Source organism: Coturnix japonica, chromosome 2 (assembly GCF_001577835.2).
Source record: "Coturnix japonica isolate 7356 chromosome 2, Coturnix japonica 2.1, whole genome shotgun sequence".
In the NCBI taxonomy this organism is placed as follows: domain Eukaryota; kingdom Metazoa; phylum Chordata; class Aves; order Galliformes; family Phasianidae; genus Coturnix; species Coturnix japonica.
The window spans coordinates 87,250,010-87,273,360 of NC_029517.1; the positions used below are offsets into that span (position 1 = coordinate 87,250,010).

Consider the following 23,351-nt stretch of genomic DNA (forward strand, 5'->3'; position numbering starts at 1 on the left):
GGGGGGGGGGGGGGGGGGGGGGGAGGGGAAATCTCATTGAAATAATATACCTCTTAGTAGATACCCAGCTAAATTCACTGTGATTTTATCAAAGAAAAAGAAACCTCATTGTGAAAATGAATGGCATTTTCTTGAAGCTGTGTCTGCAGTGTTTGCAACTGAGCAGTTACTCATCCAGAAGCAAAAATCAGAGTTAAGGACGGCTGGACACTAAGTACAGGATATCACAAGAAACCAGAATTGGTAATAAAAAATACTTAATTCTTAATTAAAAAAATACTATGAAAAATAAAACACTGAGATTTCTCAGAGCTGAAAGGAAAGTGCTAAGATCAAACACGGCACTTCCAGTTCTCCTTTTTTAAGCCCTGTAAAAATCTGAAATGATTCCTGCATATTGGATTGGAAAAAAGATGCAAACAACTCTGTCCTTATTTGTGGAAGATTCAGAAATAATTACGGTCAAAAAGTCGATGACTTCAACGGCCTGAACACAAAACTACTACAAGAGTCTTGTACTCTCTGAAACAGGGAAGAGCTGAAAGACATCATATGACATGTCAGATAGTTAAAGAAATCAGCATTACAAACACTTGTCACTAGAGTATCTTCACTAAAAAGTAGGTAGGCTCAATGCCTTCTAACTGTAACAGCATGCTCTGATGAAAATATTTACAGTGTATTAAATCAAGGCTTTCTTTCAAGCAGCATGCAGAACAACACCAGGGAACAACAGCCAAGGAATGACATAATGAAAGAACAGCAGAAGAAAACAGACATGGCTTGATTTTTGGGTGGTCCTGTGTTGAGCCAGGAGTTGGACTTGGTGATCCTTCTGGGTCCCCTCCAACTTGGGGCATTCTGTGGTGGTAGATATACTTCATATCGTCTGAACAGCAATGATAAATAATGAATTAAATTTGTTGCAAGGCAATACTGCAAGGTGTACAAAACCATTGTTCTACTACCTATCCTGGAATACCTTTCGATCAGTAGATGAATAAACACAGGGCACAATACAGTGAAAGAGAAACCAGAATATTCAAAACCCAAAAGAAAAAAACAAACAACTAATCATCCCCTCTATCTTCCTAGTTAGCATTGTAGCTATTTAACAGACTTAAATTCATGCAGGTGACAAGCAATTCTCACTGCCTGCCAACCAGGATCACCAGAACTATAAATCCCTTTTTTATGAGAATTCCCTCCAAATATAAATTCCTTGTGATGTATTTCCTTAGCATGAAGTAACATAGCAGTGTGCTTCTAGTCTTTGATCTGCAAGTTGGACATGAATTCTTTACATTAAAGTCACTTTTCAGAAAAAAAAAAAAGAAGAAAAATAAAGGCTTAGAAAGATGCAGTGTTTTCCAGAGAATCAATCATAGAATCATAGCATTACTCAGGTTGGAAAAGACCTCAAAGATCATCAGGTCCAACCGCAGCCTAGCCATAGTACCCTAACTCTAACAACCCTCTGCTAAATCATATCCCTGAGCACCACATCCAAACAGCTCTTAAACACATCCAGGGATGGCGATTCAACCACCTCCCTGGGGAGCCTACAGATACAAGCTTTAAACTTTCTGATTAACAAAACCAAACTTCAGCTGTATTAAAATGAAATCCAAACCTAATATTTTACATTCCACTTAGACAGTGGCAATGAAGATGGCTGACTAGAAACAAAGCACAGCTTCTGTATGTATGGAAGCCACCCCCAGCAACCACGGACAAACATCCACAAGCACCTTAAAGATCCATCAAACTGATCTTGTGCCACCACAGCTCTTCAGAGGACAAGATGTTCGGCAGCATCAAATCTCATACAAATACTACAATTTACCAAAAGAAAGAAAAAAAAATGTTTTGCAATTAGTAAATAGTTTGGTATGAAATATTAACGCACCATCAAAGGGTAGATTATTCACAGATCCTCTGTTAGTGCTTTGAAATGTGAAGTTCTGTTTGAACAAAATGTGCTTATTTTAAGAAAAGAAAATGAAAGTTTGAATAGAACTAAATAAATGGAGCTTTCTCCAAAGTCCTGTATTTTCAGCACTTATCTCCCCAGAACCCCAATTTAGTTTTATCTTCAAAGGTTATAATTAGCAACATTAGAATAAACATGTTATGCTTAAATACAAGCTTCTCATCTCATAAGGCTATTACAGTCACTTTTCTATAAACAGTGTTAATATAAAACACCATCGGTGCATAGTAAAGGCTGTTTTGACTTGGAATACTTCCCTAGAAAACACAAGCTCGGTGAGCTCCTAAGAGCTTCCCCAACAGCTGTAGTTGAATAAAGGAAGAGAGTCATGCCCTGACGACCATGGTTTGATTGAAGAGAACAGTTAAAATACATGTTTAAGTGCATTACTGAGTATGGTGTTAAGAAAAAGAAATTGTTTGGAAAAGCAAACAAGCTGGAAGCACAGATAAAAACTAGAAGGCAAGTGGTAGAATAAGTTTTCATAACAGAAATGCAGAAGAGAAAGCAAGGTCATTCAGATTTATCTAACTGTATCTTATAAGAGCTTCCTCAGCGCCAGGAAGCCTTGACCAAGTGATAATTCACCGGGTGCATGCTCCAGCACTGCAACTTGATTTAATTATTACAGCTCCACAGTTATTCCTTCATTAAGCTAGAATGTTCACAGAATCACATCCATGCAGAATGCGCCTCAGAAAGTTTACTGCACATTCAAGGCACAAAAAACACGTGTCTTCAGTAACAGATGAGCAGTAAAGTATCCCATGCAGTCACTGCTATGTTACTGAAATGGCATTTTTAAATATTACTTTCACATACTTTGCAATTCATACATCACATGAAATCAATCACAAGTTTAATTTGCATCTTGACTCCAAGCTTGCCATAATAATTTAGTACCATTGAAAATGTAATCAATATTAAAGGTAATAAAGAAGGAGTAAAGGATAACGCTATCGTATAAGTACAGCAACTGCTACATTAAATCCTTTGAGATTAATAATTATGGTTCACCTAACCAAGTAACTTTAGACAACAGCCTAACTGAATGCTCCAGTAATAAATCAATTCCCATCAGCATGTACGTGTTTAAAAACATTTCCCACTTCACTGATCTATGTCTCAGGCATTTATTAGGCTTGAAGGGTAAGGTTTTGCGGCTCTCCTAAAGGAAGCAATTCTCTCTTTTTCTGTGGTAATGGCACTGCGGTTAGTATTTCCTACTCCAAAGAAGTGCTCCGTTTGTTACAGAGGACAACATGATCTGCACATGCCAGCCACAGAAGATATATGTTATTTCTATGAATGTATTCAGCTCATGACTTGCCTGAAGTTAAGACAGTTGCTGACATTGATGAAAACTTCCAAGTTTGGAACAAACACAGATTTGTTTGCATGAGAACACCAGAAAATTTGTTTCTAATATCTGCTTGTCACAATTTAAAATGTTATGTTTTCAAAATACTTCCAATGTCAGAACAAAGTTGCTCTTCATATGCAGGCAGTGAGGATCCAGTTGTGACTGAGAGACAAACCTGTATCTGGGAGACCTCATACCAGCCCTACAGAAGATACCACCAGGCCTAACAATCAGGCTGCAGGCCTAAGGTTTAATCCTTACTGAAGTCTCTGCAAGATGTGCCTTCAAACGCTCAAAAAAATCATGTGTTGTCTCAGACAAAAGGCGGGCCAGCTTGTTTGTGTGAAGGAGTCCCCAAGTACTGCTGACTTTTTCATGTTTCAAATGCAATTATTCAACTACATGACTCTGAGTCATAAGAAAATGTACAAAACTTATCCCCATAGCTAAGCCTTTTTAAGTAGAAAAGAGTGCAATTAAAACACATCTTAAAAAATGCTATTTTATTAACACTGCAGGAAAACAAAATAAAGTAAAATTCAAGGTCACTAGCAGAATAAAAGCAGCACTGGAAAGCAATGGCTTCTTCTAAAACGACCTGGGATTTCTTTTCTCTTGACTGCATACAGGAGAAAGCAGGAATAGTCTACAAGCTGAAAAGTTCTCATAGTACTTTGAGCTACATAACATTTCAGAAAGATGCGTTGCTACTGGATAGGTGAAGGAAAATTGCTGTTTTCAACCCTCTTTGCCCAGTGCACCTGTCCTGCCTGCTGTCTTGAATAACCTGCAATTCTTTGAAACAACACAGGAGATATCTGTAATTCACAGATTAAACGTTACCTCCTCTCCAGCATTTAATGCAGCCTATTTCAAGTAATTTTGTAATCATTTCAATAAGGGAGAACAAATTATGCAGAACGAAAACTGTCATAAAAATTTTCACTCTAGAAATAAGAGCTCTTCAGACATGAGTCCACACACACATCACAGTGGCACGAGGGAGAGATGCTAATGCTCAAGACTAGAGTACTTTCATCTCTGAAGAAGGCACAAACATCTCATTTCCTTTTGCTAAGAGCACAGATATATATGACAGAGCATGCTCAGGACGTCTCTGGCTTCCTTTCAGTTGCAGAAATGCAACTGCAAACTCCAAAGGAGCTGTAGATTCAAAGAGAATATGAGTACAGTGTGTGTTCCTCAGACAGCTCCAGCTACCATCAGGTAACTTTTACTTTGTAGGGTCAAAAGAACGGTCTACATATTCATTTGGGTGAATACAGCCTCATGTAGTTACTCACCTTCATATCATTAATTACTTGGCAGACAGTTCTATTATTCTTCACAGCTGCTATAGAAACTGATCTACCAAGGGAAGCCATGAAACCGCACAACACAGGCCAAATACAAGGAAGACATTTTTTATGATAAGGGTGGTGAGGCACTGGCACATTTGTCCAGAGTGGTGATGGATGCCCCATCCCTGGAGACAATCAAGGTCAGGCTGAAGAGGCTCTGAGCAACTTGTTCTGCTGTGGGTGTCCCTGTTTGCTGCAACAGAGTTGGACTAGATGACCTTTAAGGGTCCCTTCCAACTCAAACAATTCTGTGAACATATGTGGGAGACAGAGACATTTACTCAGTGACAACACCAAAGCCCCTGGGACTGAGGAAGAGCAAGCTCCAATCACGGTGAAAGGCGATTCAAAGCGGAACAGTGCGACAAAGAAAATGCACGCAGCTGTCTGCTCAACCACACTATCACAGACATTCAAGAGTAATTTACAAACAAGAGAACAACCACTGGCATCTCCTGCTGGTGAAAGAAGCCAACAGTTGTTTCAGACACAGCACACAACCTGGTACATCTCTCTAAAAACTCAAAAGAAGATGGTGTTTATATTCCAGCTGTGATCTAAAAGAATCATTCCCCTCAGTTCATCTCCAAGAGGGCTGCAGGAGACGAGCAGGAGCCATAGGAACAAACTCTCTCCTAATTCTGTCTGTTGATTCAACATACAGTGGTCACATTGCCAGTATCACAATGGCACACAACTTTTGGAGGGAAGTAAGGACACCTCACGTGTACTTCTGATAGATCACAGTTCTTAGATGTTAACCTGAAAGTCCTGCTTCTCTAGTTGATGCAGCCCAGTTTCTTTGTCAGCTTTCTGTGGAGATGGTGACTACTCCTCAGGCTGCAAGAAGCTTCCCCATGGACTGGCAAGAACAGCTTGGCATCCGCCGGTCCCTTGGGTTGGGAAACAGGTAGCCTTCTTGCTCAGAGCTGTGTAGGACTAATTCTGGTGTTAGGCACAAGGGTACCTATCTCCTTCCCCGTGCTCAACTACAGGTGCCATAGACTAGAATCCGTCTGCTCAGCGGCTGACGGTTACTGCCATGAACTCCATACAATGCGATATCTAGGAGAGTTCACATACAACCCTCCATGCTCCAATAAAAAGAAAAGAAATGAGCACAGTAACACCAAAGCTATTATAGCATGTCTGCAACCAACACGCAGTCTCTGCTTTCTAAGGAAATAAACTCTATTTCCAGATACAAAGCAAAACAGAAAGGAACTTCATCAGACTTTTTTTAACTGAACATATAGTGAGGTACTTACAGTTCAATACATTACAAAACCCCAGTATTTTGCTCTTGATGCCTCTCCTTTCCCTGGAACCTAACTGAAAAGTGTGTGGACACGAATCAATAATTCCATTTTCATATATATTTACTGAGGTCTGAATACTCAAAGAGACTAGAATTTGCTGGGCCAATTGCAGGAAATGTTTTTTTCATCCATGCATTCCAATTTCTGCTTCCTTTATCAATGTAAATGCAAGTGTTGATTTAATAAGAAGCAAATATACCAGAGATACAGATGATACTAGAAGCTTACATATCCATTAGATTTTCAAGACGACCCTTCTTTAAGAGATCCATTAATTTTTGTAAACCTTCAGTGAACACCAGACCTCATACCCAATTTAGGCATCAAGCCCTGTAACACAGTTGAACAACATTTGTCTTCCTTAATCACAATGTCCTCTGCTCTTAAAAATTACATTAATTAAAATAGAAAAGGTCACACAATTGGAAATGTTCACAATTTGGGCAAAACACAATGACAAAATCTTTCCCATCTATCACCAATGTTTTATACAAAGTAACTGTCACTTTGACAGAGTCTATCTGTCAGCTTGCTTTTGGTTCTACACAAGAAGCTCCAGTCTTTATCCTCTGCAAGAGTTCACAGACCTTGTCTTGCCAAGCTCAGAGAGACACACAACAAGAGGAAGAGGAAGCAAAACCCAAAAGCCCTCGGGGCTTTTTTTGTCATCTGCTCAGGAAACAATTTCCCTGCAGCTTAAGAATTCCTTCAGATTTAACTTAAGGATTTCAGTACTGTAATTCTGAAAGAAAAACATCTATGTTTTTACAGCTAGGAAGGCCAGGAGACACAACATTGGTTTTAACTCCCAACGCTTGAAAATCAGCTGCAGTGTGATCTCAGACATGAGAGTTTTTATGTCTCTCTCCTCACACACCTTATCCAATAACATTGTTACCCCTCCAATTTTTGAAGCCTTAAATCCTGCTATAGAAGCACACTCCCTCCTCATCCTGCATGACACCTTGAAAAAAAACAGAACCAGAAAGCATCTCCTACACATTCGGGTTCTGGTATCAGCCAGCTAAAAGGCCTTTGTCATTCCTCTATTTACAGACAAATGATGAATGTTCAGGTAAGAGTTTAAAGAGATGCTGAGGCTTGACCCCATGTTATGAAGTCTTTCCTGTGCCCAAATAATCCTCTAAGCATAACCTAGAAAACTCTTTCCTCTGTGAATATCCTCTCCTCCAACTTTCCTTATTATGTGGAAAACTTTTTCCCCCAAAGTCAGTTCACTCTCGGGTATTTAACAGGTGATTTGAAAGAAATAAAAGGATGAGGAGAAAAAAAGCTCTCCTACCCTTCACATCACAGTAGACCGCACAGGATTGGTATGAAAGCCTGCACTGCAGCACAATGCTATCAAATCTTGGGGCCCTTCAAAGGATACAGTACTGCCTTCCTATCACTGGAGGAGGTGAGAGCTAAAAAAAATAAAATAAAATAAAATAAAATAAAACTCACATGACCTCACCAGCCTGAGAACAGTGGGCTTAAGAGGAAGCGTTCAATCAGCAAAGACACTAACAGAGCAGATGAAAATAAAATGCATTCAGAACCTTTCACAATCTATTTCTGGGTAAAGTTCTCAGTTTCATATGGTTTGCTGCCACTTTGAACCATACTTAATGCAGCTAGCTCTTTAAGCGGTATTCAATGCACCAGATACAAAGAAAAACTACAGAAGGTACCAGAAAAAAAGTCCAACATATGAATCAAAGCATATGTGTTGCTGTCACTCAGCAGCAGACCCAGGATGCGTTCCACATAGAAATAAACATATAAAGGACTCCCGTTCCAGGACATAAGGGAGAACACCACAATCTAGCACCCTACATATGATACTGACCTCTCAACAGAAGCTGCACCAACGAGTGGAGGAATCAGCAGACATACCTCAGCATACACCAGAAACCCCAAATAAATTCATTTCCAAGAGAGGCATAAAATAGCACATTCGTTTCTCTTGAGATAGGCAGGATATACTACTTTTTTCATCCTGCTTCTCATCTTTTTCATTAGGACACCACAGATTGCAAAGCCTAAAAGGAAGCACATGAGCCAAAGGAATTTTTAGCCTAAAGACAACTGTTACAAAATGAACTTCTTAACTGCAAGTTATGAGGAAGTTGGGCAAATTCAGTGTTTGACCATCTTCATAAAAGACAGCAGAAGCCTTCCTGTGGCAAAGCTTCTCCATAGTAACTAAAACAGCAATTCGAGTATTGAGTCCCTGTCAAAAATACCCTCAACACAAAAACAGAGTACAAAAGGCTCTCAAGAGCAAAGAATTCAATGACCCAAAAAGAGGAGAAGAGGCTCCAGTAAGCACATGTAAAACTTCACTGCCATGGATCTGTTTTTCCAGTAGGAAAATGAGAGACAGAAATTTAAAAAGATAGAACAGCTATTCAGCAGTGCCTTACAGCACTATTATTACAGGCAGTATGTTGGTGATAGGGTTTCTCCAACAAGACAAATACATGCTTGATTTTTCCAGCCGTGCCTACAAGAAACAGCCCTCATATTAAGAGCCAGGTTTGGAAGGTTTCAGGGAAACTATACAGCAGCTCAAAAATATACCATGAAAGGATTGTGCTGCTTAGTGAAGAAGTAAAACCGCTGCTTACTTAAATCAAGGGACAAACAATCAAAGGAAAATATGACTGTGCGCTATTCTTTTAATATACACACAACAGCAACTGAGCAGCGTGATGCAACAGAACTGGTAAACCTAGATCTTAAAACTATAAGCGATGTTCTCCAAGGCAGCTGGGATTCCAAAACTAGGAACAGGAAAGCACAATGTCACAATGTCTGGTAAATCCAACTCATGCACAACAAGCCAGCATAGTAAAGAGCATAAAAAAGAAAACCATATTTACATAACATGTTGTCTTCCTCTTAGGGACTCCAGCAGCAAAAGGAAGATTAAAAGCACCTCTGATAAAGCTCCTATCTAAGTAAAAGAAACCTAGAGAAGACTCGCAACATCTGGCGGGTGGCAACCCTTGTCATGGCAGGGGGCTGGAACTGGCTGATCATTAAGGTCCCTTTCAACCCAAGCCATTCTATTAACACCTGCCAGCCCATTTAATTTTCACACACTTCATTGTAGGCAGAATTTCACCTCAAGAAGATCCAAAGGGAAAGAAACTAAAGATCGTTCAATCTTTACCGATAATTAGCCTTAGTGAGCTTATATTCTAAATTGTACACGGATGGCAGAAAACATTCTCAGCTGCCCCTCAGACTTACAATTAGAGATCAGAGCACTGCCCATCCCTGAAGTTATCTCTAACTGCATTAAAATTTAAAAGTTTATCTAAATTTTTTCATATTGAACTTACAGATTAGACTTAATTTTTGAGGTATTTTAATTTCAGCCAGCTGTTTCCTGAAAGGGGACAAAGAACATTATTATTTGGCTCTCAGTAAAAAGACAGACTCGGTAAAGAAAAGCTTCCCAAGACCGTTGTTTCCAAGAAAGGGTCTGGGGTAGTTTTGCATGAGGAAAATACCTTCTGTAATCCTCAAGGTTCTGAATTTGACTAAAAAGACATCTTTGAAAGCACACAAGCTGCTCATGTTCATGGAGTTCAACAGTTGAGGTCTCAGAGGGGTCTGGCCTGACAGTGCATCCTTCCTGCCCACACCAGGAGGAAGAACCAGTGAAGGAAGCAGGCACCACCACAGAGAACAAATCAGTCCGAGAAAGCAAGGAGAAACCCCATCCATGCCCATCCATGGATGATCTTGGAGGTCTTTTTCAGTCTTGGTGAGTGATTCCATATGAGAAACACTGCATAGATGCCAACCACCAAACTGCTTCAAGAGCAGAAGGAATGGCAACACCATGAGCACCACCTCATCACAGAGAGCTCAACAGGGCGCCAGCATGGGGAGTAAGCCCACTCAACTCCATCTTCCCTCTGCCTCGCCTGTACAGCAGATACCTACAAAAATCAAGCAACCACAGTTTTCCCTTTAACAGAAAACACAACCTATTATTGCAGTAACTGATAGGAACAAACAGAACATGGGCTAGAACAGGGCCATAAAGCTGGTGGTGTTAAAGCTGCGTGGCTTCCTTGTATTTAAAATCTTGTGTATAGTAGCAATTTTCTCTAAAATTCCCATTAAGACAACTTGCTATTTCAGCACAGGTAAGTATTAAGATTTTTCTTATGCCTTTAAAGAATAATATTCTGATTTGAAAGTGAAAAAAACAGAACATTTGATGTTGCAAAAGATGATATACGGAAGCACGTGCTGAATTATAACGTACAATACACTTAAAGCATGACGGATAAAGAAATTTTGATTAAAGAAATTTACTGAGAGGTAAAGACCTCAACTGTGTGGTCATCGCTCCTTTGTGCTGTTGTTTTCCATTGCTAAACATATTCCTGGATGCCCTGGTCTTGCTGGTAGCGCAGTCACCTCACGCACACAGTCTCCCTTTGAAGCCTCCCAGCAGAGCCAAGAAAGGAGGATGTTGCAGCAGCAGGCTCCCTATTCTCGGGTTATGCAACAGATGACATAATCATCAACAAAACTGGATGACTCCGGCTGAGAACAGGAATGAAGAATTTGAGAGCGAATTTTCCTTTTCCTTTGGAATTAAGGACTGCTGTTGGGTCAGTGTGAAACAAGGCAAAAATCACACAAAGTGAGAGCCCTTCATGTCACAGATCACACCTCAGTGAAAAGTCCTAAAATAAATATTACTGGCACAGATATCATTCAGTCCTGTTTCTGCCCCGGAAAAAAAGTTTTCCCACTCACCGTGAAATGGGAAAGAACTATTTAGCTCAGGATATCATCAGTAATTTAAGAAGCCTATTTACTTGCATGAGAACCAAGGGGGTTTCACTCCCTGTAGACGAATGACCACATATCAAGGGGATGCAGCAGAGCAGTCCAGCTTCTCACCTCCCCGCAGAGATCTGTGCATCTTACCCAGGATGGATTCATCTGTTCATCATCTGTGCATTCAGAAATCCTACACATCACATTTCTCTCTTTTCTAGCTGCTCCACAGACTTCTACATCATAAATGATGTAAAGTGACTTCTTTCAAATGCTTCAGTTTACTAAAAGTACCTACTAATTGGTCAGGGAGTGAAGGCATGGGGATTCTGAGAGCTCACATGTGGCAAAAAGAAAAGTATTAATTTCTGAAGGAAATACTTCACATAGCTCCTTCACTGTACAGCTGACAGATCTAGTTGTATTGTCCTCAGAGATAATTGGGAAGGATGTTTTGCACCGCATGAAACAAATCCCTTTGGTCAAGTCCTGACAATGAACATACAGTGAGAAAGAGCGATTATGTAATACAAGCAATAAATACTTTAATCTGTTTGATTTGAAAGATTTCAGCCATCGGGGCTAATGAATGCACACAAGAACAAACTGAGGTTTTAAGAAGCTTAGCTAAAAGCTCCTATACTTTTGTCAGAAAGTAGACACAGAAGTATTTAGATCTTGGACACGAGAACAAAATCAGTATGAATCAGTAACACAGAAATGGTTGCTCCTAGTAATAAGAGAAACTTCTTTGACAGTACTTTAATGGGCTAATTCTAGGTTATTATAAAAGTGGAAGCTGGAAAGCAAAGGCCAACTTCAGCGGTGCTTTACAAGCTCCACCAACACAAGCACTGAGCTATGTTGTGCATTGGTGATACTACAAGCTAAGTGTTACATTATTTTTAATGTTACCCAATAGAATAAGGATTATAAAGTACATCAGAAGTCACACAAGCATGTAATGAGTTTACAAATACATACTGCTAAACAGTGAGTGTACAGAAAACCTGAAAGAAAAACCAAAAACACAAAAGCTTCATCTTTGGGGGTTTATCTGCAAGAGTTTCCCAGATATGAATTCTTTACTATTCTTATATGCCTGGAAAACTATTGAAAAGAACAGACAAGGAATGACGAGCATAACAAAGAACTCTTGGACCCACTTGTTACCATCCTTATCTGATGCTAAAGAATGAGAGATCTGCATCTTATAGGCTCCCTTATGCAATCGTGTGATATTTTATTGCATGATGAGACTCCTCAGAAGCACAAACCTAAATAAAATCAGCTGCTTAGCTGGCCTCTCTTTGCCTTTCTTCAAAAAGTCAGTAACAATTAGAAACCACAAAAAACTGGCATTTCCCTCAAATCATGCCAGAAGAAAAATCACTGATGAGTCAAGTTAGTCCGTAAGTGGGACAAAGAGTGATTCATAAGTCATTGCTTCAGGTTTAATACTTGAGAGAGAAAAAGGCTCCATCAATAAAATAAGATAGAAACTTAAACTCTCATTTTAAATGCAACATGTAAAATAGATCATAAATTAAGTATTTTGTTTTCAGATCTGGATCGTGCTGTTCCACGCGTACACCACAATGGCTGCAAAACACCCAGCAGTCACCTTCAGCAGCTCCTGCAGGCAGTGAGCCCTGCAGAAGACATTGAGATGTCACACCACATTCCTGGGCTGCCTTTAATGCAGCTGCAGAGCAAACTCTTATGCCAACTGTGGGGGCAAAGCAATGAGACCGCTGGCTGAACGCACAACAGAAGTCTCATTAAGGCACCAGCTCAATCACTGCCAGTACCTTAAAAGAACACATTTCTAAAAGCAGTTGAGATTTAGTAAAGCTGCTACATTTCTCTGTCTGTTTTCCCCAAATTTAACATCTGGATAAATTAATAAACACTGAAATAAATCTTTGTGCAATGACCCCACAGTACAGCAACTAATGTGTACAAGAAGGAGTTCACCGCTGTTCCTTCCAGACAACAGCTCAGATACTCAGTACATATCAAAAATGACCTCTGTGCCTGAGCTCCTGCAGCAAATCAGGTTTTCAAGTGCATTCCCTTCCTCTGCCCTTCAAATTCATCACAATTCTTTCCTTCCAACCCACATCCAAAAGTAGAAGATCTGCAAAGCAATTCCAATTTAAACCCAAAGGATATTTACCATAACATTATTTTCTAAATTTATACTAGATTAAATACAGAAGTCCAAACCTATAAAGAAACAATATATAGATAGATAGATGGATCCAGAGCATTTTTCATCCAGGAGCTAATAAAATAACAGAAGCATCTGAAACTCCTTCCAAACTGCTATGACCTCGTTCAGTCATATGATTCGAGTTGACCACTGAAAGAAATGTAAAGCAATGCTTGTTTTCCCACGTCTCCCATTACAGAGTAAATGACAGCTCTGACACTGGGAACGGACTGGCAAAATATTTTGTCTCTTTAACTGTGATACAAAAATTGAAAGAATTTAAAAGAATAGCCAGGCTGCTGTTAACACTTCACAATTTAATCATACATCGCACTTGTAATGCAGAAAACATGCAACAAGATTAAACTTCTACAATGTAGCTGGATTTAAAATATGTGCTGTATTAAAGACAGATTACCAAGCACTGCAGTGTATGACCTTGCCATCTTCCTTCTCATTCGGAGGCATTTCTTCTCTAACAGTTTAAAATCATCAGAACAGTGAGCACTAACATGGACACTACCAAATATACACGCTCTCATGAAGGATGATAAAATTACTTAAATGTGTCTCTTTTGTTTTATGCACTCACTTACATTCCTCTCAGGAGCAATATATTACCAGTGTCACTGCTAGGAACAAGTAAGTGACATACCAAGAATAGCCATTTATTAATAAATACTTCACTTGTTCTGTGAAGTTAATCTTCACGCGCACCCAAGAGGCAGGAAATTATCAGCCAGTATTTTCCACGTGGAGGCTGAAGTCACATTATAGACTGTCCCAGTCCTTGCAGTGATTCAGGTGTCAAAGCTGTAACAAACCATAAGAAATCCTGCATTCATTCGGTCATTGCACTTTGCCCATCTGACAAGAAGGAAACTATCAGAACGATGCTGCTTCATCATAACTGGAATGAAAAAGTCAGCACTTATTAAAAACACTTTCTAAAAGCTTGAAAATAATCTTACTATTAAAATGGGAAATACAACAACATGATTTATCGACTACTTTCCCTTTCATCTTCACAGAATCACCAAGGTTGGAAAAGACCTAAAAAAACCATCCAGTCCAACCATTCACCTTCTACCAATAGCTCCCACTAAACCATGTCCCTCAACACAACATCCATGGATGTCCTTCTAAGGACACAAAGATGAAAACTTTGGACTTTGTTTGGAAAAAAACATCTTCCAAACAGAACCTGAGAACACTTTATCTAAATTTCTTGACTTCTCTTTACTTGGCTTCAAGTTCTCAGATATTCCCCTAAGACCAAACGTGAACTGAATGCTAAGACAGGACATTGACATCACTCCCAAACAAAGCACTCTCATGAACGCTGAGAATTCAATACAGAGAAAGAAGTTTTGGTGCGCAACACAAACCTCCTGTGGTACTGACAAACTGCAGATGCATTAGCAACACAGAATTCAATCCATATATCAAAATGCTTATTTCCATCTCATCCAAATTAGCACAGTAAGCATCTTCAGACTGACTAAGATACTGACTTAGAAAACTCCCTTTAAAACTACAAGAAATTGTAGGGATAAATCACTTAACAAGCTTTCACAGAAACTAAGAACAGTCTGACTTGGAAGGAATCCTTAAAGGCCACCTATAGTCCAACCCCCCTGCAATGAACAGGGACACCTACAGCTACATCAGGCTGCTCAGAGCCCCATCCAGACTGACACAGAGTATCTCCAAGGATGGGGCATCCGCCACCTCTCTGAGCAACCTTTCACACATCAATCCACGAATTAAGAAAAAAATTAGGTTGTGCATCTTGCAGGTTGTCAAGGGCTCTGGGTTCTCACCAGATCAGAAAACACCTACCTTCAACATGCACAGCAAAGCGTTTCTGCTACCACACTAAGTCAAGAATTTGAGAAATAGCAAATTTAGCACATGGTGAGTTTTAAAAAATGTTCAGGAGCTCTGTACATAGATTTGGGAGGCTTCAGATTGTGTAGGCTTCTTCAGTCTTGATGGGCAACCTTTTGCTTGTGCTGGAAACACTATGAGGAAATGTTCTGAGCGTGCATCATTAGCAGCCCACTGCAGGAATATCTTAAGGAATGTTCCAAAAAGCCTTCCGAGTAGTTCTTCCCTTTTCTCATGCTCCTTAAGATTAAGCTAAATGAATGGGATAAATTCTGGTGAGTGAAGACAATGAAGCTCATTTATTTCACTGCACCCAGGAACATCCTTTTTGTTCAGTACTCAGCTGACTGAAGACCCACCACCTGCAGGTCTCTTTGGCTGGTTTCTTCCTAAGGGGAGCATTCATTTCCATTTTCTCTTCGAAACAACTGGAAGACAAATTGCATCACTGCAAGGGCTACATGCCTGTTCAGCACAGTCACACCAAACACCACCCATTTCCATGACGAATTTCCAGCTTTAAGACAAGTTAAGCAAACAGCCCAGTCTTCACAAAGTCTGCACAGAGCTATCAAAGCATATTCTTCCATAAGAGCTGAGCCAATATAAATGTTACCAAATGCAAAGGAATATGGGATGGAGCAGAAACAGATAAGCAAACTTCAGTCCAAAACATACTTGCAACAAAAGATTAATTTCGTTGTCCTCCATGTGTGCAAAAAAGCAACAAGTAGCATCTGCCTCAAAAAATGCTTTGTGGAAGCCTGGAGGCAAAGCTAAACAGAAAATACACGATGAGCCCTTTCTAAAGTGCTTCAAATGACTTCTCAGTCCCCACCTTTCTTTGTAGGGGTTTCAATGAGCTTCACAGGAACATTCTTGCACACAGGGGTCTACAAGATCAGTATTCAAGTTGCAGACTCAATATTTTGTTCACGTCCAAGAATCATTCCAAATCCAAATGTGAGAGAGTAGTGTTTAATACAGCAATACATAGGTCCAAAATGAATCAAATGCATAATCAATTTTATGCAACAAAATTCTGCACTTAAATGAATTTCAAAGGCCTCTGAAGTTCAGCTCCAGCCCTTCAGTTGATCATCTAGATTTCTTTTTGACTCTCTAGTAATCAGGAGTGACGGACAGGTAACCTCAAAATCAGCAGAGACCTCAAGGGCTAAATGCCTCCTATAGAAGTACACATTTGAGAATGAAAAATATCATGTATCCTGAAAACAGTAACACAAATGAACAAACTAACACAGTAAGTTCACGCTTTCCTGTTCTAAACACAACATTTTTTTTCATAAAATGATATGTTTACTCAAATACCAGAAAGGGGAATGAAAATGAAGGTACCTCTTACCTAGTGGTACCTAATTCAGTATGCACAACACAAGGGGATTCAACAATTCACATTTCCTAAAACAGGTGTTCATGCATCTCATGCCCCTTCCCCTGTCACAGCAGGCAAAGTCACTATTAGGTTCTAATTAAAAAGTTCCTTGAGTGCATACAACATTTTCAAAGAGGGAATAAAGACTGTACATCACTGTCTTCTCAGTTCTCGTTTTAAGCCTTCTTATGCTTTTCAATAATGCTTCTTCCTACATAGGTATGTATTTTCTCTTCAGTCTTTTATGAATTTAAATAGAGAAGAATTTGATATGACTTTCTCCAAGAGCAAGCAAATAAAATTTTATATATATACAGACGTATATAAAAACATTTAGAAAATACAATAAAGAATCACAGACACACTACATCTTTTCCTAGGAATACTTCCTGAAATTTGGGCAACTCACTGTAAGAAAACAACCATCCTCCAACAAAATGAACTTCCTCCTCGAGGGTCCTGGAGAAGATGACAATCTATTGCCTTGTGGAACAGACTCCAAACCATGAAATATGCACAAGCTAGATGAGAAGAGTTAAATCAAGCTGCTAAAATTCAGCAGCATTGCAGGCTATTCCAAACTATACTTACTATAACCTACACTGGGTGTCCTCTGCATAAGCACCAGTGTGACTTTGTGGACTGCTGAGACTCAGTCTGTTGCAACTGGCATAAGTTGCCACAGGCGAGTAATCACAAGAAACTGACCTTGGCAAAAGCACATTTTACACTTCACTGCTGTTCAACTGTGTTAAACTAAAGAGAGAGCAAGTGAGCACAAGGGGAAGAGGGAGGGAGAAGGAACAAAGGGGGATGGACGGAAAGCATAGATGTGATTGCAGCCATTTTCAGCTTTACCTGAATTTAGGACTCTGAGGCATATTGCTTCCAGTGCGCAGCGCAACCTAGGGGTTTCAAAAGGATTCGGGGTTGGGAGTGGGGGAGGGGAAGGGATTAAGTCCTAAATTAGGAACAAACACCTCCAAACACCTCTCAAGAAGGAAAGATAAAGATGACAATCGCAGCTTCACACTTACCACCACCAGATTACTCACTGAATGAGGATTTTTAAGTTGTTCCTTCCCTGTTTGGCTAAACCACCACTTAAAAACACATTTTAGAATCACCTGCAACAAAGACTACATGCATTCCTTAATGAATGTAGCAAAATAGTTTAGTCCTGATTGAAAAGTTTCAACTCTACCTTGACTGCAGTGTTTCTCTCAACAACCCCACAAGCAGGTAGCATGGCAGAATTCCCCATGCTGCATGTGTAGCTGTGTCCTGTCCTAACCATCTTCTGAGCTGCCTTCAGTTTGGATCAGCTATCTCCCCATCGCAGCTTTTTCTTAGTTTCTGCATTTCACTTTTTGCTATTGATTACCACATCTCCAAAGCAGCAGCCCTAGCAGAGCAGGATGGCACAGGATTCCCTGGCCATCACTAACCCACATCCTGCCCAAACTTCACAGCCAGTTGAACACAAAGATCAGCCAGTGGGTATCCTGCATTTCCAGGATGTTCAGTGGTTGAAGCAAAACATGCAAAACTTTTGGAGGAGTCAATAAAAAAAAATAAAAAATAAATAAAAAATTTTTAAAAAGTAAAAAACCAAACACCCCAACATTCAGTCTCCAATGATGAAAAGCACGAGGTACACAAGTCTTGACAAAATGAGACTGTATCTGTTACTCTGCCACTCAGAGACTTCAGGATCAGAACCCTCTAAAAAAATCCAACTGTAAGCAGGTTCCTTTCCAAATCCTGAAGGCTGCTTCTCTCCTACACAGTTAGTTTTTCCATGCTTTAGCTGCTCTCATAATTAACTCAAAAACCCTGCTACAGAAGTCAGTCTTTATTCCTCTCACATATCCAAACCTTTTACATCTCTGTTGGAATCCAGACTCCTATTCCAGGTCCACCTTTCTCCACGTTATTCCTCCACATGTCATATTACTATGGGATAAAAACAGAGGTCTGATGGGTGCTTTTTTTACTTTGACACAGCCATATTATCTCAATCCACTCCCACCTGAGTGAGAGTCACCATGGCTTAATGACCTCTGCTGTCACTGGATGGAGAGATGCAAGACTCAGCCCTGACAGCAGATGGCCCGTTCACACACACTGACATTCAGCTATTCAACAGTGATACGATTGCATTTAACTTATAAATTATAGAAACAGCAAATCCGTGGAGCATATCTTAAAATTCCAAGGGATTCAGGTACTTCCAAGTCTGAACTTCAGATCTGGGTCAAAAAGGTGTCACCTGTGGATCTGCAGAATATTAATCATCTCACCAGATTGTAGCTCTCACAAATGAATGATGTTTGAAAGGCCCACAGGCACAGTTTGTGACAGCAAGCCACAACTCTGCCAAAGGGGGCTGGACGGGCGACTGAACTGCTCATTTCTTCTGCATGGTATCTAAGTCAACTTAACAGGGTCTAGGCTGGGAGTACACTGATATCCATCATATTTTGCTGACTGTGCACTTCAGCACAAAGTTTAATTACTCAACTTTGTACTGACGTAGTGCTATAACAGCTATGGAAGATGAAAAATAAAATCAGGGAGACCGCTCTAGTTCCACAGCAATTATGGCCACCATTTGGGTTCAGCTATGACATGGTCATAGCAAAATAAAGAGCAACAAGAGGATAAGTACCTGAAAGGTACGCAGGAAGGCTGAATATTCGTGTTCATCAGACTCAAAGTAAGCATATAATCATATTATACAAAAGCTCCCTGAGCTGAAAGCAGGAATTTGGTGTCTTATTTCTTTCATGCATATCCTAAACAGGTCACTGAACTATTCTCTTCCCTCTTTGCAGCTGCCTCCCAGGCTCTGACACTGCACCATTCGTCACTCAGTGCCAACTGATTTAACAGTTCAGTGACTAGGGGTCTCATCTGCAAGACTTATTTTTTGTAGGTAAAACAGTAATAGTAACTGGGTCCTCCACACCCCACCAAATAACTACTAATACACTGGTTGCTCTGTGCAAATCACTTCATGCCTTCCACCTCAGAAGTTTCCTTGAGATCCGTATATTCCCACAAAAAATTCCCAGGGTTCATAAATCAAAATCTTTCACTATATAAAAATTAGTAGTAAGATTTCTTTACAGTTATGTATATGAATAACTATCTGTGCACACACATCAAAACATGCATACATACGACTGCAACAAAACACATACCAAAAAGATCACATTACAGTAAGGCAGGAAAGTTATGAAATTAATTTGACTACAACATGCCCCTACTACAAAAGGTTAGTTTGTCTGAATTGTATTTTTCTTTCTGAAACGCTCCTAGATAGGTAAGTCGTGACTAGTTTAAACTCACCCAATACAACATAGCGATATCCTTGACGTCCAGGGAGTCAGGAGATTCTTCCTCTTCCTTCTGGTTGTGAATACTGAGCGTGACCTACAGGAAAAAGAAAGTGAAAAACACGGATGGCAAACAATCCTCCTTGTTCTCAGTGGGTTTGCATTTTCAATACTGCTACAGAACGCTGTGCTGACTTCAGAAGATCCAGCACTACTCAAGTTCCTGAAAGATTTCAAATCACACTGTCTTCCTTCTCAACTATCTCTACAGAAGACACTAAGGGCTCGTTTTTCCCTTTGAGATCACTGCCTTAATGACAAAGATACTTAAGCCACAGGCCTGACGCTCTTCTTTACACAGAACTACAACGTACCATTTGTATTCTCTGACATAAGTTTAAATTTATTGTTAGGGAATCTGTAACTTTTAGAACTCACATTTCCTTAAGGTCACTAAACTAAAAGGAAGGTTATGTTTTCTGCACTGTGAAGTGCTTCTAATACATTCTACAAAACCAACAGCAACATAACTAAAACCCATGAAAAACACAGAACTACCCCCTTTCCTGCCATTCAAAACTTCATTTAATAAACAGCTACTGGTGCTTAGGTTCAGGCCTCAATAACCCTGAATAAAGATGTCTGAAGACTAAAAACAGCTGTGGAAATTTCAGCAAACTTTATCTTCTGCAGCCTTCCACCAACTCCAGGATTTCCACATTTCTAAGGGCCTTCACTTTTTCTTGACAGCACGCTGAACAGGCAGTTTTGCAGACATTTACGCTGTATAAAGCCACCTCGATCCTTCTAGCTCTTTCAGTAACAGCAAGCAAATTCGCAAAAGCTTTGCTTCAGATTTCACAGGCATGTGTGTGCCTCTCTCAGTACCCAGGCCGCCTTGCCAATATGTAGGATTAAACTTTTTCCAAGGTTGAATAAGCCACCATCTGTCTATCTTGTGTGGTGCTGTGCGCCATCCGGGAGACTTGTCCCTCAGAGCATGTTTCTACCATATGTCACTCCTGAGTGATCAGCTATGCCAAGACATTTGGGAAAAAATGACTAAGTCTAGCTGGAAAACCCGTTCAGAATTCCAGAGGAGGTCTGCCAAGGCTGTATTTGCAAATAACTCTGCATCCACCAGCACGCAGGTATTGTATGCAGTAATGAATTCACTTTACCTGAGCTGAATGATTTGGGTGATGTAACTACCTTCTACTGTCTAGAATTAACAGGCGTTTTAATAAGCCAAGAGGCTCAGGTATGATGTGTCTTCAGGAAAAACACAAGGAATTGTTACTGAAGAACTGTGATTTCTATCATAACAAAGGTAAGCAGGAAGGGAAGAAAACAGACACAAAGTATTCCAAGAAAGACTACTTCGCCTATACAACAAATCATCAATTTCTTTTGAAATAATCAACTAAAATACCAAAGGCAACTGAACCGAAGTTCTTTGTAACATACAATTGTATCTGAAGTACTTGCCTGCACACAAAGTAAACCTAAACTGAATTTTAAAACCAATGATTAATCGTGGTTCATGCAATCAGAATTTGGCTAATAAAAATATCAATCTATCCAATTTCAGATTTAAAGAACTGCTTTATGTTCCAATTCCCCAATTATTAAATTAAAGCCCGAGCCAGCATTGTTCTTATGGCCAGCTCAAGGCTGCTCATTTACATAACTGACTTTCAAGGGCACTTCATTATGCAGCAATTAATATCAACAGAGAATCGACCAGATCTGCTATTTAATGTTAAGGAAGATGTTCTTGAGAACACAGAAAGAAGACAGAAACTAATAAGTAGCAACGACAGCCTCCCTCAGTGAGGTCAGGAAGGGAAAAGAAATCTGCTCCTGCATACAACAGCAGAAGTATTTAATACCAGCAGACAGGCTATGGGAATCATTACATCTAGCGGGAAAAAAAACAAACAAAAAACAAGACAATGAGTGATAGGAAACACAGCAGAGGATATTTACAGAAGTCTGAGTCCTTTGCCTGTGTTTTTCATTCAGAGTCTGGATGACCACTAGTATTCTGTTATCCTTTGGGTTACGCACCCACGCACAGATCCATCTCCCCACAGGTAGCAATGTCATTTGCGTGCACCTCTGAGGAGCCCAGAGGGGACAGCAGACAGTTTTCCTGTCATGATCTCCATCTATAGTTGACAATTGGGAAAATTCTCCCTCTGGAAGAGCATTTGCAGAGTGAAGCTGGTAAAGATGCTTTTGGATCAGGCTTAATCAGGATGAGTCCCCAGTGCTCAGCATAACTTTGCATTCCGCTTCGTACATGTGGTGAGGTTCACCACACGCCGTTGTTCTCAGCAACTTTTTTAGGAAACTTTCCTACGCTCCTGGAATTCATAAGCTTGGGAATCAAACAATCACATGAAGAAGCATTTTTTCATGAATAAAATCCTTCTGCGGAACAACTAAATAACTATCACACAAATGCAAAACTTAGCCGAAACATCTGTTGCTAAATGTAAGAGAGGGAGAAGTAAAAGGCAGACAGTGAGATCTATTTCCACAGGAAGCCTCATTTAGAGGAGAAGACTGAGGAGAAAGTGTTTACAGACAACAAAGACTCTCTGAGAACGAGTTCTATATTTTCTGAGCCACCCATCTGCAGGGTATTTCCAATTTTCCCACATTCATTCAGCAAAGTTCATTCCCCATCAGAGGCTTTGAGCACTAATTGGCAAGAGGTTTGTTTTGGGATTTTTTCTCCCCACTGACCAAGACATAAAGGAAATACAGTGCGGTGGGAGGCTATCAAACGTCACTAACAAGCCCAGAGGAGCCAGTCCTCTGCAGCAAAAGTCAACTCTGCAGACGCAATGGTACATCAACAAAAAAAGAGGTTGTTGCTCAGAACGCTAATGCAATATTAAAGCAAAGCATGGTCCCTCTTCCCATCAGTGATCAGTATTCATAAATTACCAGCAAAAAAAATTAAAATTAAAAAAAAACAAACCCTACTACCCTACTCACGATGTAAAATCAACTTGAGGCTTTTTTATTTTTACACTTCAAGGTGCAAAAACAGGAATTGAGGTAATAAGATAAATAAATAAATACATAAATAAAAGCTATATTTTCCAAAGCAAAAAGAGAAAGCAATTTTCCTCACACATCGTTCCTCATCTTCGCTTCCCCCTCCTCCACACCAAACCCAAGAAAATCTGCCATTGCTTTAGGTCAAAGGAAAAACAGGCCCAGCTGCCGTAAGCCAAACAACGTACAGGTTTGCTATCTCCCCTGCTGTTTTGGCTCGGGCTCTTCAGACTGGAAAATTCAGAAGCACGATCTCCCAAGCTCTATAAATGCCAGAACCATCTAAGAGGAAAATAGGACAAGGCCACCCCCAGGCAAGTTTGTACTAAAATCTGCTGGCTGCAAGGCAAAAATACAGTAAACATCACATAGGGACAGTCTGCGCCTTGGAAAGTATTCCACGCGAACAATACAGCTTCCCAAGGAAGGCTGAGCTGGAGCGGCTTCTGGAGAGCAGAATGCAATGTTTTAAGACCCGAGTGAGGAGCTAGCGAGCTAATGGCACGCTCGGCAAATTGTGTGACAGGCAAAATGCTTCCGACATTAACCTGAAGAAGAAATGCAAAAGCGCTGTTCAACGTTCTCT

General features: G+C 40.1%; 1 protein-coding gene across 2 annotated transcripts in view; it reads right to left on the minus strand.

Moving 5' to 3' along the window:
- Window positions 1-23,351, minus strand: part of LDLRAD4 (low density lipoprotein receptor class A domain containing 4) — a 259,845-nt gene that overhangs the window by 202,962 nt on the left and 33,532 nt on the right. For both annotated transcript variants that reach the window (XM_032442619.1, XM_032442618.1), the window contains exon 2: window positions 19,707-19,790. The gene's annotated coding sequence lies outside the window, so the exon portion shown is untranslated. The remainder of the gene's footprint in view (window positions 1-19,706; window positions 19,791-23,351) is intronic.